The following is an 18,153-nucleotide window of genomic DNA, read 5'->3' as shown; positions in this document are numbered from 1 at the left end:
TTCTAAAATTTTATACAAGTGAAATAGTATGCACTCCTTTTCCTCTAACTTCTTTTACTCAGCATAATTATTTTGAGGTTCATTCATGTTGTTTCATGTATCAGTACTTCACCACTTTTTATTGTTGAATTGTATTCCATTGTTATGGATATCAACAATTTGTCTATCCATTCACCTCTTGACAGGCATTTAGACTGTTTCCAGTTTTTGGCTCTTGTGTATAAAGTTGCTATGAACATCCAGTATGTTTTTGCACAGAAGTATGCTTTCATTTTTCCTGGGTAAATATCTAAGAATGAAATAGTTGGATGGTGGTATATGTTTAATTTTTAATGAAACTGCCAAACTGATTTCCAAAGTTGTTTTACCATTTACATTTCACCAGTTGAGAGTACTAGGTCTCCATATATTCTCAACATTTGGTACAGTTATTCTAATTTTAGCCATTCTAATATTTATATGGTGGTATTTCCTTTTGGTTTTAATTTGCATTTCCTTATTGGCTAATGATATTGAGCATCTTTCCATGTATTTTGTTGCCATCTGTTTCTCCTCATTAAAAAAGTTCTATTTAAATCTGTCTATTTTTAATTGGTTTGTTTTTTTATTATGTTTTCAGAGTTCTTTACATAGTGATACATTTCAGATACAAATTTTTTATCAGACATATGCTTTATAACTTTTTTCTCCCTGTCCATGGTTTACATTTTCATTCTCTTAACAGTTTTTTCAGAAAGCATAAGTTTTAAATTTTGATGAGGTCCAATTTATCTATCTTTTTTCTTTTATGGGTTATGTATTTGGTATTTCTAAGAAATCTTTCCCTAATCATAGGTCACAAAGATTTTTCTTTATCTTTTCTTCTAGAAGTTTTATATTACAGTTAGGCTTATGATACATTTTGGGTTGATTTGCATATGTTATGAAATATAAATGAAAGTTCATTTTCTCCTTCCGCATATATCCAATTGTTCTAGCACCATTTGTTAAAAAGACTATCATTTCCCTCATTGAATCTCTTTTGCATCCTTGTTGAAAATCAATTGTCCATATGTATGTGGCTCCATATCTGGACTATCTATTCTGTTCCATTGCTCTATTGGGCTATGTTGAGGTCAATACCACACTGTCTTGACCACTGTAGTTTTATAAGTCTCAAAATCAAATAGTGTTAGTTTGCCAAATTATTTTTCAAAGTCATTTTGGCTATGTTAGAACCTTTCCACATAAATTTTAGAGTCAGCTTGTGTGTGTGTATTACACACAAATTCTGAAAATTTGATTGAGACTACATTGACTCTATATACCATTGTGTGGAGAACTGTCATCCTAATACTGTGGGTTTCTCAACCTTGCACACTGACATTTGGACCACATAATTCTTTGTTGTAAAAAGCTGTTCTGTGCATTGTCAGATATTTGGCAGCATCCCTGGCCTTTACTGACTAGATTCCAGTAGCACAACCTGCTTCCTCAGTTTGGCGACCAAACATGTCTCCAGACACTGCAAAATGTCCCCAGGAGTGGAAAATTGGTTGAGAATCACTGCTTTCATTCTTTTTAATTTCTTTCAGCTATGTTTTTTTTTTTAAATGTAGGACTTTGTAGATCTTTTGTTGGGTTTATCCCTATTATTTCATATTTGTGGATGTTATTGGAAATTCTACTTTTTTTATTTCAATGTTTGATTGTTGCTAGTAAGTGGAAATGCAATTGATTTTTGTATATTGGTCTTTGTCTTAGTTCAGTCTGCTCTATTTTCTTAACTTTGAGAATAGTAAAGATTTTCTTGGATCAAAGTATTTATTTAACACTAATTTTTGTTTTTGTTTATTGCAGTGTGTTTTTATTTGCTTGTTTGTTTATTTTCATGCCAGTGGGTTTCTTTCTAAGACTGATGGTCTTTTGTGAGGTATTTGTGAGATGGGTTTTCTTGGGGTTTCTTTGTATCACAGATCTTGTTATACAACCAGATTTTTTTTTTTTACAACCAGGTTTTTCCTATAAATATAAAGACTAAGTTAGAGGTCTGAATATGTTTCTGGAATGTTAGCAGAAATGTTATATTTTAGGATAAGCAAACAGACAGCTAACTGATCTAAATGCTGGGGACCACCAGTGCCAGAACAAAAAGGGCTTCTCTTTTCTGGGCTACTTCTCCCCCCTCCAGGAGGCTAGTTCTTCATTATATTTTAATGTCTCTATTAAAGGTGTTTGTGAAGATTTTTTTCTTGTTGCTTATTTGTTTCTTTTATTTTGGCAATAAAATCCACAGTACATGGGGTTGGAGGGAAAAGGATAGAGCAGCAGTGAGGGTGGAGTTCCAATGGGATTTGTTGTCCCAAATGCAGATTCCAGTAACCCTTCAATTTTTTGGACATCTCTTTTCGTACTGCTAACATCATTTATGTTAACTGTATAACCAGTAAAATCTATTTACTTTATGACCTTTAGAAGAAAAAATTTACAGACCCTTGCTTTAAATGTTTTAGTTGAATGAGAAGCAAATGGTTTGGAACCTAGCTTTTAGGTTAAAATCACATTCTGGTCTTAGGTCCCAAAAGACTTTTGTCCTCAAACAATTATTCTTACCTTCACTATTATGGACTGAACAAGTAAAATTTTCCAGTATACTACATTGAGTTAGCAGAGGATTTCTTTTTCCATCAGACCTGTATCTGGTCATAGCTTTAGTCACCTACTTCACTTATGACTCCTTAGCTCATTTTTTGATCCTTTAGTTTAACAGTAGAGCTTAGAATAAAAATTCAAATTTTTATTTTTAAATAAGCCAAGTAAAAATTATTTAGCTTTACTCTTTCAGAACTGAAATGATCTTTTGAGCTATATGAGGATAAATAATTGCTGGACTTACCACATTGACAATTCCTTACTCTCAAAAGAATAAGCCTCTCAAAAGAAGGAGAAAAAACTATTTCTGCAGGATACACTATGTTGGGTTATTTACAAGTTTTATGTACATTATCTTCATAGAAAAAATAATATTATTTCTTTAAATAGTAAATAAATCTGAAGTAAAGGGAAACAAATGTCCTGTTTCCAAGCCCCATCTATTAAAAACAACAATGATTATTTATGGAGATTTATCACAAGACATCAATCAACTTTTACTCTGAGTATGGCTCTGGTGGTTATAAATAATTTAAAGCTGACTATCTCTAATAGTAACAATTGAGTTTGAATACAGAAAGATCAATGAAACCAAAAACTAGTTCTTTGATAAGATTGACAAATTTAATAAAATTTTAAGCAAATTTACCAAGAAAAAGAGAGTGAGACTACTTAAATTACTAGAATCAGAAGTTATAGAGGACATTACTACCAATCTTATAGAAATAAAAAGGATTATAAAGGAAAACTGTTAATAATGTATGCCAATAAATTAGATAACTTAGATAAAATGGACACATTTGTAGAAAAACATGAACTACCAAACCTACTCAAGAAGAAATATACATTCTGAAAAAACCTATAACAAATGAAATGATTGATAGTAATTTTAAAAATTACAAAGGAAATTCCAAATCCAAATGGCTTCACGGTTGAATTTTACCAAACATTTAAAAAAAATAATACCGAATCTTCAAAAGCTCTTCCAAAAAATAGAAGAGAACACTTTCCAAGCTATTTTATAAGTCCATTATTACCCTTCTACCAAAACCAGGCAAAAATATCATAAGAAATGAATACTATAGACCAATGTCTCTTATGAATGTAAATGTAAAAATCCTCAACAAAATTCCGGCAAACTAAACCCAGAAACGTATAAAAGGAATTACACACCATGACCAAGTGGAATTTATCCCAGAAATTCAAGGTTGGTTTAGCATTCAAAAATAAATTAATTCAGTATATCATATCAGTAGGATAACATGCAAAAGACTGAAGTTGGACCTTTACCTCATATCATATACAAAATTAACTCAAAATGATCAAGGATCTAAATGTAAGAGCTAAAACTGTAAAATTCTTAGAAAAAAACATACGGATAAATTTCATGACCCTGGATTTGGCAAAGTATTCTTAGATTTGACATTAAAAACACAAACAATAAAAGAAAAAATGGATAAACTGGATATTATTAAACTTAAATGTTTTTGTACCTCAAAGAATATCATCAAGAAAGTGAACAGACAACCCATAGAATGCAAGAAAATATTTACAAATCATGCATCTAAAAGGACTTGTTCCTGGAATATAACAATCATAAAAAACAACTCAAAGGATCTGAAAAGACAGTTCTCCAAAGAAAAATAGAAATGGCTAATAAGCACATTAATCATCAGGGAAATGCAAACCAAAATCACTTTGAGGTACCACTTCACACCCACTAAGATGACTAGGATCAAAAAGTCAAGTAACAACAAGTGTTGGCCAGGATGTGGAGAATTTGGAAATTGTCTCATATACTACCGGTGAGAATGTAAAATGGTGCATCCATTTGGGAAAACTGTCTGAATCTGACAGTTCCTCAAATAAACATAGAGTTACAGTTTGATACAGCAATTCCACTCTAGGTAAATGGAAACATGTTTATAGTAGCATTATTTATATTTATAGTAGCGTTATACATAATATCCAAAACATAGAAATGACTCAAATTCCACAATGGATGAATGGATAAACAAAATGCAGGATATCCATACAATGGAATATTATTTGACTGAAATGTGCTACAACATGGATGAACCTTGAAAACATTATGGTAAGTCAAAGGAACCAGTCACAAAAGACCACATACTTTATGATTCTGTTCGTATGAAAGTCTAGAATAAGGAAATCTACATATAGAGAAAATTGATTATTTGTTCCTCAGGGCTGGGTGGGTACATAGCAGGGTAATAGCTAAAGTGTATGGGATTTCTTCTTGAGGTAATGAAAATATTATAAATTTGACTGTGGTGATGGTTGCATATATCTGTGAATATACTCAAAACTTTTGAATTGTACACTTTAAATGGGTGAGTTACATGTTATATTACTTATATCTCAATAAAGCTGCTAAAAATTGAGTTTGGTTGGTAACAAAAAAAATTAAAGTAAAATAACAGTGGTTTGAATAAGATGTGTTCAATTTTTATCACATTCAAAAGATCTGGAAGTAGCCATTCCAGAGTATGTATGGCAATCCAAAGTTTTGGAGACCCAGGCTCCTTTTGTCTTATTGTTACCAAGATTTATCGCATGGTTTACTGGCTGCTGGACTGGCAGCTATAACATCTGACTTTTAAACAACAGGAAGGTGAAAAGGGGAACAAAAGTTCAAGCCTATACTCTTTTAATGACACAACTCACAACTGTACATAGCATAAGCTAGTTACATGGCTATACTTATGTGAAAGTGAGAACAAGCAGTGTAATTTTTATTCCAGCAAAATGGCAGAACAACAGTTATAAGTGAACATCAGCCATCTCTGTCATGTTAACAGAATAAATATTTACTCAGGATAGCCATAAAAAATGTAATGGTATTGGGGCACCTGGCTGGCTCAGTCGGTTGAGCAACCAACTCAATTTTGTCTCAGTCATGATCTCAGGGTCATGAGATCCAGCACCACGTCAGGTTCCATGCTTACTGGGGAGTCTGCTTGAGATTCTCTCTCCCTCTCCCTCTGTACCCCACTCCCACTTATGCTCTATCTCTCTCTAAAATAAATAAATCTTTTTTTTAAAAATGTAATATTCTTACTAAAATATAAAATGACTTTCTTACTGAGGTGTGAGGAGGGAAGGAGAGGAAGAGAGAATATCTAATTAAAAATATAAAAATAGTGAAATTTTGGGGTGCCTGGGTGGCTCAGTTAAGTGTCTGTGTTCAGCTCAGGTCATGATCTTGGGGTCCTGGGATGGAGCCCCACATTGGGCTTATAAATAAATAAAATATTTTTTTAAAGATTTTATCTATTATTTGACAGAGAGAGACACAGCAAGAGAGGGAACACAAGCAGGGGGAGTGGGAGAGAGAAGCAGGCTTCTTGCGGAACAGGGAGCCCGATGCGGGGCTCAATACCAGGACCCCGGGATCATGACCTGAGCCAAAGGCAGACGCTTAATGACTGAGCCACCCAGGCACCCCATAAATAAATAAAACTTAAAAAAAGATAGTGAAATTTTATATCAGAAACTCTGAGTGACACATATTCATTATAATTATCGAAATAAAGCTTTTATAAACTACAGAGAAACAAGCACAAGCTTCAGGAAAGCAGCTGATTTCAAGGCAGCTCTGAAGTAATAGGAAGACAGATGAAGTTTGGTCTCTCCCCAAAGACAAGGCAATTAAGGTGCTGGAGTACAAACATTAAAAAAAAAAAAAAGGAGGTAAAAGCTCATTTAGATCAATTAAAAGTTGATGAAACATCTATTCCTTTCTTACCCTGTCTCTGCTGTCATGAAATAGAAACATATACTAAGGAAAGCATTTCATAAGTGATGACATTTGGAAATAAAATCTCTTTATTTTATTACACGATCTTGAGAGCCAAAATAAAGCATGTATTCGTGTGTCAGAAAGGTGATTTAATCTACACTCATTATGTTTGCCTGATTTTGAATATTAGCAGAGTGTTGGAAAAATTTAGCAGTCATAGGTGTTTACTTTAGCTTGAATTCATAGTTCACATTGCAGGGTTGATATTGGCATCGCTTTGTCAACTAATATAAATAACCCGTTAGGAATAATTTAATATCCAGGGAAGGTGTTGATATTTAAGTACAGTATCATTTTTAGTTGCATACTAAACAAAGTAAAACAATACATTGGTGTCTTCACACATATATTTTAAAATAACTATCATAATGAAAATAATCATAAACATTGTAAATGATGGCTTCTGGTAATGAAATTCTCAAAAATAGAAGGAACTTTTTCATAAAACCTATTTGCAAATGTATGGGAAAAGAAGATAAATAATGCACAGATATTAAAAGAAAGAACCAATTTCCCTAGCATTTCTTTAGCTCTAGAAAAGATGTTACAAGAATTTTGTCAGACTTTTAATGAACACAAAAGACCTGGACTCAATATCATTTCCTCACTATGTTACCTTGGAGAAGTTAATTAGCCCTTCTGAACTTCATTTGTCTCTGGTACAGAATGGGAATCTCCATCTTGTAATAAGAGGTCATTGAAGTGCTTGCAATATAATAGATACTACCTTTCCCCACTCCAGTCTCCCTCTTTGCTCTTTTATGGAAATGCATCAAGATCATCAGTAGACTATGAGGCACAAGGCAGTGGAATAATCAGACAGCCCAGGCATGTAGGTCACAGATATTTATTTTTCCCTTAATTGGTTCCCAAATTGGTATTTGGTCTACAACTTGGTTGAGGACAACGGTTAATGGGAGATGCAATGATTAAAGAGGGCTCTCAGCTGACATTGGTCCTAGAGTGTCAGCTCCACTTAACACAGGATATTTGTATTTCATAGCTTTTTGTCCCAGTCCTGGGTGCATACAGGTCACCTAATGGGCTCCAGGAAGACCTTGGAGCTGAGCAGACTGGGTTTAAAGTAGAGAAGTCAGATTTCCTTCTTCTCCTGCCTGTTGGTTTGGGTGAGCTTTCCCAGGGCCTTTCCAGCCTTTCTTTTCTCTACATGGTGCTAACTATTGCTATGGGACTAATAAGCACATTCAGATGGGTGACTAATAATTTCTCTACCATCAGCTCTCATTTATCACAGCCAGATTATTTGAATTTCAAATTATCTCCAGAAAGCCTCCCTTTTGAATATTTATTGACATTTCAACAACTCTTCTTAATTAAGTACTTTATTGGAATGAACAAGATCTTTGTTTACTCTAGTCCAACAGAAGCATGAAGAGTCAAAATAACATCATTACTGCTCTATGGAAGACATCAAGAAGAACTTTGCCAAGAAATCTTTGTTCTGTTTTAGGTTGGTTATTCATTCATCCAACTGGCATTGAGCAATGTGTAGAAGGCACACACTGCTGGATTCTAGGCATGTGTAAACGAAATAAACACATTTGCTGACCTTAGGAATCTGAGAATCCCCTGGGGAAGACAGACATGAAAACACTGAAAATATAGACAGAAATGTATCCCATGGAAGGCACAGTGGAGAATGGGAGGAGACATCTAAGTCAGCCTCACAGAATCAAAGATGGGTCAGAGGAAATGGTACTGGAGCTCAAACAAGTTTGGGTGGCTGTGAAACTGGAAGAATGCCATGTGTAATGGCATTGCACTGTGACAGAGGAAAGATCAGTCCTTTGTTGCAAATGTGAGTTTTCTGAGTGGTGATGTAATCCTTTTCCAATAGAGGATGGGTTACAGAAGTCGTATGCCCATGGTGGTTTCACTCTTTAATGTAATATGTGAATCCTCAGAATATTAGAGGCTTCTGCCTTCATGCTTTGATGTTAAATAAATCAAAACAATTTAATTGTATTCATATATTTATTATTTCAGGTATTTCATCCTCTTAAGGACAGGTAGACTGCATTCACTGTCATATCCCATTAGTATCCATTTGAATTGTTATGATGTGCAATTCTTATTCCAGGAGTTGGAATTGTCTTCTGAGCAACCATGAAAATAGAGGCTCCATGTATTGAATAAAGGGCTACATGTATTGAGTTTTTACATGTCATCTCATTAAACAATATACACTAATAATTATTTAAGTTATGGTTATTTTCAAGTCTCTATAAAAGCTATTGACAGCAGAAGAAAAATACTAAAAATTTGATTGTTTTTCTTTATACAAACTTCAGTTTCTTGAACAACAACAAAAAATTTTCCTTATAATCAAGTCACCAAATCTAATTAGGTTTTGTATGATCTATAAATATACATTAATAAAAAATTATTTCCTTTGCATTCATTGACCATAACACTATGTAACTTTTGAGTTTATTTCATGTTTTCAGTGATTAATAAATACAATTTTCATAATTTTTATGATGAAAATGATTGAAGAATAAGTGTATACAAGGAGTAAACCATTTCATGAGGCATAGAGACATTGTCTAGATACAATTCTGAAAGTCAGAGTAGTTTTGAGTGGTAACAGAATTTAAAGGCCATCTTTCCCTGCACCTACCCAGGGCAAGTCACTTTTCAAAAGCTGATCTGGGGGGCTCCTGGGTGGTTCAGTTGGTTAAGCTTCTGACTCTTGATTTCGGCTCAAGTCATGATCTCAGGATGGTGGGATCAAGCCCTTGAGGAGCCCCACATAAGGGCTCAGCAAGGAGTCTGCTTGTCCCTCTCCCTCCTTCTCTGCCCCTCCCCCAGCTTTTGTGTGTGCATTCTCTTAAATAAATAAAATCTTTAATAAAAGAAATAAAAAGCTGATTTGAACAAAAGAGTAGAAAAAAGCACCCCCCCTGGCAGTGGAAGAAATGGCAGGGTGGACAGCGTTTATATGGAGTCTGTGAATCAGATGACATCATAACTTGCATATGGATGCTTTCCTTTGACTTTTTCTGGTCTCCCTCCCATTCACTTCTCCAAATGTGGGATGGTAAATGGGAAGAGGATAATCGTGCATGCCACCATAGCCTGGATACATAAATGTTTCTCACTGATGTTGGCAATTGGACAATGGGTAATTTACTTAATGAACATCCTCAGGGCAAATATTAATATTGGAATCTTCGGTGACAAAAATGAAATCTGTTAAGCCAGAAAACAAAGATCAAATGCTACTATCTGATTTTGCTGACAATAAATAGAGACAGAATTTTGCCCTGGCTTTAAATGTTTCAAATGTTACTATTTGTAATTATAATGTGATACCTAGATTCTATTTTAATTTATCTTGCATGTAATTATCTATTGCAAATGCTTTTCCTCAAGTAGATATTCATTTGATCAGGTCTGTGTTAGCAAGAAAGTACATTAGTGTCTGTTTATCAGTGAATATTAAGGAATAGGAATGGAATTTTTGAAACAATGATGCAGCTCTGTGAAAATCACAGCCTTTATTTCTAGTTGCCTCAATTTCAGAATTAGTTAACATAAAAAGAAGGGTCACAGAACAAAATTCAACAAAATCCCATAACAGATTGGGGTCATTTTCCTTTAAAGGTATTCTTGATCTTGCCTGATACAGGGATTCAGGTTCCATTGATTTATTGGTGGTGTTCTCAAGTGAAAAGAAGTCTCAGCTCAGACTGGCTTCTGTCCCATCCCAGGGGGGTGAAGTGCAGGACCACACAGGGCAAGGGGCTGGCATTTGCACCCATGTCAGTCACCGGGCCAGCTTTGGGTAAACATGGTTCCTCTTTAGAAGAGGGCAGTTCTCCAGAGAATAGAAAATTGTGAAGGGTAATCGTTCCTGGTGTGCACCACACAACCAGCCCTCTAGCAATGACTAAGAAGCTACCTGCAGAAGCTAAAGGTAGGAAGCAAGTGGAATTCATGGAGAGATGTGCAGAGCAGCATCTGGAGATGGCAGCCATCTTTAAAGATAGTACTCTGTCAGTACTGGAGTATTAGATGCCCTCCCAGAGATGACCTGGGACTCCAGGATTATGACCTGGCCCTGTGTCCTCTATAAATCACACTATTGACACCTGGGGAAATGGTTACCTCATTGGCATGATGTTCTTGTAGAAGATTTGCTTAAAACACTGTCGTTTGGGTGGCAAATCACCAAGAGTACCAGAAGCTTCCCTGAGGGACTTCAAGCCTTCCAAGTTTTTATATGCCACAGGTGAGAATAAATTAACACTGCTGAGCAAAAGGAGAATTCTCTCCTGAGAAAAGGAGAAAGCTAAAGAGAGAGAGAGAGAGAATTATTTGACCAAAACAGCAAAAGGTACTCTTTGGATCCCCTGGGTCATGGCCTTATTCACTGGGCAAAGTCTCCCACTTCCTGTGCTATGATACACCCTAATGCTTAAGTGTCTGGGGTGGGGAGGAGGCAGAGGCCTGCTACCTTAGACTCCAGGTCTTGGGGTCCTGGGAGGGTCTCTCTCCCTAGTTATCTTAGCCCGGATGCCACATCCTCACCAACTGGAGCTATTGCTGCACTCATGTCCCGGAAAGCAGGCACCCACTCCACTCTTGCTGCCAATATTACCAGGAGAGGGACATTTCAATAGGAGCTTCACCAAAAATATGCTTTACAAACTTTACAAAATTTTAAACTACTTAGCTTCCAAACAGAGCCCCTCTGCCCTTGGGAATGTGCATACAGTCAAGTAATGATTTCCATTTAGTCTTTCCTGGTGACTGACTAGGGCCAGCGCTGTGCTGCTTTCATGAAACATAAATGAGAAAGCTGATTTGAATCCTGGGGGCCTCTACAGTGCAGCAAATGAGTTTCCTAGGTGTTGGGGACTATTGAAAAGGGGGACATTTCTGTACACTGTGCATATTGGAGAGATGAGAATGAAGTGCAGGAGGCCAGTTAGGAAGTTATTGCAATGGAGCCCTTGAGATGCTTACGGATTACAGTGGTGGCTGCAGGCAGGAGCCGCCAGACAGATACCTCTAACCAATGTGGGCCTCTTTTAGTATGAATTTGGGTCCATTCCACCTAATATCATGTGAGAAGAGATAGCAAGAAGCTCCCCCAGTTCTTTGGCCACCATTGCTCCAGGAAAGAGAGGGGGTAGGTGTCCAATCATTCTGAGAACAGCAAGCATTAAATAAAGGTTGGTATCCTAGGTAATGTAGCATTTAATATCTCCATGGGATAAATTAGCCTTGAAAAAAAACAGCAAGTGAGCAGCCCAAGGAGATCCTCTCCTGTTTCCCAGCAATAGGAAGAGATAAGCGATGACTTGACAAAGGTGCTAATATGGATGCTGATCCAGGCAGTCTCAATCCTTTCCTGGCAATCCCCAATAGTGTGAGAAGAGCCAAAAAGCAAAATAGAGAGATGCTGCCTCTCCAGGACCCTTCTCAGCTGCCTTCTACCTCCCATTGCTTTACAAGGTGAAGGTAGGATCCCAGAGCAGGATTTGAGTAACTGCTTCCCAGTGGCTCCAACTTTACTCTCAACTTCCAATATGACAGAGAGCCACTGAGTCTCAACTACAATTCCTGATTCAGTTGCAAAGAGGTCAGAAAGCAATTTAAAAAAATAATCATTAGAGATTTTTCTATAAGCTGGATGCTGTGTCCAGCACTTTTATATACATTTGTATTGTTTGTTTTCTCAAACCCTTAAAACAATGATAGGAAAGTAGAGTTACTAGCTCCACTTGACAAATGGTGAACCTGCAGCTGCTATGCCAAAGTTACATAGTAGGTTAAAGAGCTGAGAGAACCTTTGGTCTAAATTGAGTTAGATAGTGCTAGTGGGTTAAAAGAGACTAATTTACCAATTAATGTTTTGTTCATCTGTAGGTAGAAAGTCCAAGGTTATGGTGGCAGAGAAGAGGAGGATGTAAGCCCATCAAAAGGAGAAGGAAGAATTCCCTGTTTGTATTTCCTTATGTATTGCTAAGACCAATGGAAAAAACTCTGTTATCTGATGTTTAATGTCTGATGGGTAAACTTCTAGTTAAAGGAGGATTACATGAATGTTCATAACAGCAGTCCGTTCACAATTGGCAGTGCCTTCACCTCAGCAGCAATGATTTGAGGGAAATACATATATATAACATTCAGGATTCAAAGCTTTATGTGTTCATCAGTTCCCCCTGCCCTTGATTCTCAAGGAGTGAGGCAGGGTACTGCAGGAGCTCACTGAACATGCAGTGGGTCTGTGCCACAGCTGAGCCACTTGGAACTTAGGATACTTTGATCTTACAAGGGGCCCCAAGGAGAACTATTTCACTTTCTTTACCTGTTCAAGAGAAAAATATGCCTCTGTCCTAAGGGAGATGCTATCTGTTTTCCATGGATACCACAAGACATGTAGAAACACCATGGAAACTTGCCTCCCACAGGCATTACCTGGCACCTGTAGGACATACAAACTCCAGGCTCCTCCCATCCCAGGGCCTACTAAATGGGAATCTCTGGGGAGAGTTTAACAAGCCATCAGGTGATTCTGTGAGAAGCATGACTGTACATCAGCCCTCCTCTGTTTCTGATTAAGTGTGCAGCTGTATAGGTAGGCAGTCAAGGGCTTTCAGGCCAAGGAGCTAGATCAGGTGCCTGCAAATTGGAGCCATCATCCAGTTTACCCACATGCACTGGATTGCAACACCATTTTCTTCACTACATAGTGCTTAGGATAATATTATAACGGTGATCTCATTGATGTGCAATCTCTCTTTTTCTTTTAATTTCACACAATTATAACATTGAAAACGCAGATGACAGTTTTGACATTCACAAAAATGCAGTTTTAATTAGTATGGTGATTACTTGATCTAAAAAGCCAGATGCCTAAATATTACAAAAGGTCACACAGAAGAAATCTTTAGTTTTCATCTTTCAATATTATAATTTTATTGTATTAGAAATGATTTTATTTAGTTGCATTAGAAGGTGATTTTATTTAGTGCCACACCCTCTCTTTTTAATTTTTTTTCTTTAGGGTAATTATAGAAATCCAAATCTCATTAAAAGAAAGGAAAAAATAAGATTACCCAGTCCTTACCAATCGTCTTTCCTTTTACTTTCCTAGAGCAAACATTTATTATAAAAGCTCAGTGAATAGAAAATAGCAATATAAGGAATAACTCTTTGCTTGATACAGATGATTGAAAAGACAAATTTGAATAAAGTTTTCTTTTTTTATCTTTTATAAACTTTATTTTTCTTATTGACATGAAATTCACATATAATAACATATTAGTTTCAGGTATACAACATAAAGCTTTGATATATGTAGATATTGTGAAATGATCGACACGGTAAGTGTAGTTAATATTCATCCCTACCCATAGTCACAATTCTTTTTCTTGTGATGACTTTTTAAAAATTTTTTTATTGTTATGTTAATCACCATACAGTACATCATTAGTTTTTGATATAGTGTTCCATGATTCATTGTTTGTGCATAATACCCAGTGCTCCATGCAGAACGTGCCCTCTTTAATAAAACCAGCCAAGTTTTTAACATGTGATTTTATTTATTAGATTCCTCATATAAGTGAAATCATATAGTATTTGTCTTTCCCTGTGTTATTTCACTTAGCATAATATCCACTATTTCCATACATGTTGTTGCAAATGTCAACTGGCAGGGGAGTGGGTGGGCAAAATGGCTGAAGGACAGTGGTGGGGGGTACAGGCTTCCACTTATGGAATGAATAAATCACATGAATAAAAGGTAGGGCATGGGGAAAATGGCCAATGGTATTGTAATAGTGTTGTATGATGACAGATGGTAGCTATACTTGTGGTGAGCATGGCCTTACCTATGGAGTTGTTGATTCACTGTGCTGTACACCTGAAACTAACATCACAGGGTGTGTTGACTATACTGCAATAAGAAAATATTGATTTATAGGTTGATTAATAAGGACAGTTAGACCCACCTGCCTAAGTATTCCCACCTCATAGCTCTGCCAAAGGAAAACTACTTTGTCCAGTGTCCTGCATAAGCATGGGTAGGAATGGAGCCACAACTTTGTCATTTTCCTTTGTTGTCTAATTTGTCAGCATACAGTTGTTTATAGTATTCCCTTATAATCCCTTATATTTCTGTAAGGTCAGTGATGTCTTCTATCACTCGAACCTACTGCTGAGCCCCTAGCAAATTTTTCATTTCAGTTATACTTTTCAACTCCATAATTTACATTTGATTATCTTTATAACTTCCATCTCTTTTTTTAAAGATTTTATTTATTTATTTGAGAGAGAGAATGAGAGATAGAAAGCATGAGGAGGGTCAGAGGGAGAAGCAGACTCCCTGCCGAGCAGGGAGCCCGATGCGGGACTCGATCCCTGGACTCCAGGATCGTGACCTGAGCCGAAGGCAGCCGCTCAACTAACTGAGCCACCCAGGCGCCCTATAACTCCCATCTCTTTATTGCCATCCTTCATTTGTTCAATTATTGTTATCACACATTTATGTAATTCTATAAACATAGTTGTCTTTAGTTTCCTTGAATATTTGATAATAGCTGTTTTTAAAATTTCATCTGCGAAGTTCAACATCCTGGTTCTCTCAGAGTCAGTTTTTATCTCCTGTTTAACGTCTTATGCATGGCCAGACTTTCCTATTGCTTTGCCCATCTCATCATACATCGTTAATAAAAACCATAAACTGTAAGTAATATATTTTAGCAACTCTGAATAATGACACATACCCTCCCCTTTCTGGGATTTCTAGTTTGGGGTCATTTAGTGGTATGTTTGGTCATTTTGTGTAGTTGATTTTTGGACCAAATCTGTGAAGTCCATTTTACCCACAGTGTGCAGTCCCTAATGCCTTTACTCAGAACTTCCCTTTATTTTTATCTTGTAGCCGGGCTTTCAAAGGATCACATCCTGGGTCTGCATTAACTACTTTTTAGTCAAAGGTTGTGCTTAATCCCTTTTAATGAGTTACATTTTTACCTTTTACTTGTGGTTGTATGTGTGGCTTAGAGACTGCTTTTACTATTTGAGGAATTTAGAACCTTGTGTCCTCCCTTCCTGTCACATTCCTCTAGAGACTAGTAGTTTTGAGGTTAAATCTCCAGTTGCTTCTCAAAGGTCTCAACCCTGGGCATATGCATGATCTTCCTGATCATCAGGGATGAGTATGATTTTTTTTAAGTTTTTATTTAAATTCCAGTTAGTTAGCATACAGTCTAATATTCATTTCAGGTACACAATATAGTGATGCAACACTTCCATACATCACCTGGTGCTCATCATAACAAGTGCATCACCTATTTAATCCTTAATCCCCATCACCTATTTAATAACTTTCCACCTCCCTTCTGGCAACCATCAGTTTTTTCAGGGTTGAGGGGGATTCTATTTTTAAGCCTGGCTTCCTATGAGCTGCTTTAGTTTCAAGTGGCTTGTCTACCAGTGTTGGTCACAGGTTGTTTTTAAGCCTCTAGAGCCTTTAAAAATCAAGGGCCTTTACTGATAGATGTATGGGTGGCTTGGGGAATTTGTTCAAGTGTAAACCACATCCTTCTTTGATTTTCCTAAGTGGGTACAGCCTAAGGCATGTGCACATTCTATGATCCCTCCTCAGGGTGACCCAGAAGGGCTCGCTGTAGCTATTTCTTTTCTTTAGTCCTTCTGTTAAACCTCAAACTGTTTTCCAACCGGGATTTTTGGATTTCCTTTCTTTTTTCCCTTCTTACATACTAGTCAAATCCACTTCAGATTTACCAGGAGAAAGGTAAACTAGACAACATCTAGCCTGATTCTTGGTGTTTGGCAAGATTTCCTCTGCTACAGCTAGCCTGTGCTACAATCTATGGTGAAGGAGACACAATGCATTGCTGCTAGCTTTCTTCTCACCTTCACTCTCCCTAGAAAATCATTATCTGTAAAGATTATATTCTCCAGGCTATCATGCACCTCTCCCCAGTGCTCTGAATAATAGAGGTTGTTGTGTGGAAGAACATGATCTATGAAAGTAAAGAAGATGACAAAACTATTGGAAGTTTTTATTACACGGTAATGATCCTGAGGCCATATGGAGGGTTAGCATGGCATCTGAACTGGATCAAATTGGTTAAAAAGTGGGTCATGGGGGCTTGTTTGGGGTTTGAGTCTGGCATCTGGCCTTAGTTTCTTGTGGCAGGGCTGGAAAACTGGTTTATTTGGCTTGTTTGGGTCTTGTTAGTGAGTCCCTCATGACAGTATTATCATTTGAAATTCTCTGGCAAAAGCTGAATTTGTGTTCATGGTCTTATTTAGAAGACCTCAGTGAGTTCTCTTGCTTCCTTCTTCTCTGATCATTTTGTGCCCCAGCCCCCAAGCATTCAGCAAATAAGACCCTAACCACTGCAATTTGAGGAAGGGTCAGACCAAGGCACATCCACATATGTCAGAAAAAGAGTAGTGAGCAGCAATTTGGAAAAAATTTGATTTGTTTCCTCTTCATTCCTCAAAGCTTAACACCAAGCTAGCCTGGACGCCTTGGCCTGTGTCCGAACCTGCACCTGGCTGCCATGTGGAGAGAGAGAGAGAGACAGCTAACCCACTTCCACGAGGGCCTGCTCTCTTGGCATCACCAAAGCATTCATTTCAATAGTAGAAGGCAGGGCAAGAGAACATATCCATGTGAGCAATGAATTTCAATACATGGTGATGTGACCCACTGTGATACATGATACATGGTATGGGCCCAATTATGGTCAGGTTCTAGCCAAGCAAGTTAACACCTTCCTCTGTGTGGCAATGATCTAGTGGATAGAAAGGTTGAGATTGTATCCTCCACTCTTTTTCCATTGTGGGAGAACCTTGGGTAGAAATTCCATCTTGCAGGGCCCCTGGGTGGCTCATTCAGTTAAGCATCTGCCTTCAGCTCAGGTCATGATTCCGGAGTTCCGGAATCGAGCCCAGCATCAGGCTCCCTGCTCCGCGGGAAGCCTGCTTCTCCCTCTCCCACTCCCTCTGCTTGTGTTCCCTCTCTCGCTGTCTCTCTCTCTCTGTCAAATAAATAAATAAAATCCTTAAAAAAAAAAGAAAAGAAATTCCATCTTGCCTATGGCAGAGGCAAATATACAATGACTAAAGGAGAATTGATTGCTCTTCCTTAACAGCCTACTCTTCTGGGTAGATATTATGAAGGCAAAGAGTCAGGCACAGTTATTAAGGTTATGACTTTGTCCAAGTTACCTGAACTCACTGAAATTCAGACTTTATCTATAAAACAAGCATGCCAATACTACCACCCTTGAACCACAAGTGAAAGCTCTAAATGACATTATGCATGTTTTGTGCCACATGCACTGCTTGAAGCAACAAAAGAGTTCAATAAAAATGGTAACAATTTTCTTTACTATTACATCATGGATTATAAAGATTACATTTTTGTATTTCATTGTTTATGTATTCAGTAAATTATATGTTTTTGTTTCTTCTAATCATAAAGTAACTTAAATAGATAAATGAAATAGAATTATTCAATTTTTCACAAGGTCTGTGGAAATGTTTTAACATCATGTCCAGAAGGATGACTTTTGTTAACCAAAAATAGAAGTAGTAAAAATCAACAAGATTAACTCGAGTCTAAGGGAGGCAACAGCTAATATATCAGGTATACACCTTTGAGCATTTGTTCTATAAAGTATTGTTAT

This window comes from Eumetopias jubatus, unplaced genomic scaffold (genome assembly GCF_037043125.1).
Source record: "Eumetopias jubatus isolate StellerSeaLion01/CBP00866 unplaced genomic scaffold, mEumJub1_p1.0 scaffold_7, whole genome shotgun sequence".
Taxonomy (NCBI): domain Eukaryota; kingdom Metazoa; phylum Chordata; class Mammalia; order Carnivora; family Otariidae; genus Eumetopias; species Eumetopias jubatus.
This window is presented reverse-complemented; position numbering follows the sequence as displayed.